General features: G+C 43.1%; 1 protein-coding gene across 1 annotated transcript in view; it reads left to right on the top strand.

Moving 5' to 3' along the window:
* The window catches only part of LOC106874995 (arrestin domain-containing protein 3), a 46,929-nt gene that overhangs the window by 30,655 nt on the left and 15,268 nt on the right, over positions 1-1,006 (top strand). The window lies entirely within an intron of this gene.

Genomic DNA, 1,006 nt, shown 5'->3' with positions numbered 1-1,006 from the left:
CATCCTGAGCGTGACCGTTGCCAGTACCGCCTGACTGGCCTTGTAGGGTTTTCGAGCGAGATCGTTGCCAGTGCCCCTGGACTGGCTCTTGTACGGGTGGCACATAAAAGACACCATTTCGAGCGTGGCCGTTTTCGTGCGGGTGACACGTAAAAGCACCCACTACACTCTCTGAGTGGTTGGCGTTAGCAAGGGCATCCAGCTGTAGAAACTCTGCCAAATTAGATTGGAGTCTGGTGTAGCCATCCGGTTTCACCAGTCCTCAGTCAAATCGTCCAACCCATGCTAGCATGGAAAGCGGACGTTAAACGATGATGATGATATATATATATATATGGATCCCATTTGGTTTTGTCACAGAGTATGCCAGTTGTTTGCTGATTCAGTGAATCACTTACTCTGTTGTGTTATTGTCCAAGTATTTCACAGACACACGTAGGCAGAATTGGCATTACACAGTGTATGACAAAGCAAGACTTTTGAATTACAGCTACATACCATCTATAATGGCCATTCTTAAGTAGGGCCATTGGATGGCACTTTTCCCCCCTCACTATTCAGTGTTTCACCCTCAGATTTAGAAAATGCAGTTTATGAAATTCTTCCTGCAATGCATTTCTTGAAGTCTAACTGACATGCCCATTGTTAAGGGGGTGCACTGGATGACACTGCCCCCACACTATTCAATGATGCACCCTCAAATTTAGAAAATACAGCTTACAAAAATCTTCTCGCAATACAAATTAGTGTCCACCCAGAGTATTTGGAAGCCTCAGGCGTCAAAGTCTGGTGATGGGCCTGCTACCTGTTGGGCCTCCACACATTTTCCATCTGCTCTGTTTCACTCACAAGCTTTGGGTTGATCTGGAAGAGATAAAATATAAAATACAACCCAACTAGAATATAAGAAGTATTAGTAATGGTACAGTTCTATATTTAAGAGATGAGGAATTATGTACATTATTTATATTTGACGGATATTTCTCCTCATCTTGTTTGTTGTTAA

The sequence above is a fragment of the Octopus bimaculoides genome, chromosome 3 (assembly GCF_001194135.2).
Source record: "Octopus bimaculoides isolate UCB-OBI-ISO-001 chromosome 3, ASM119413v2, whole genome shotgun sequence".
Taxonomy (NCBI): domain Eukaryota; kingdom Metazoa; phylum Mollusca; class Cephalopoda; order Octopoda; family Octopodidae; genus Octopus; species Octopus bimaculoides.
Note: the sequence above shows the minus strand (reverse complement) of the source record. Positions and strands in the feature narration are given on the sequence as shown.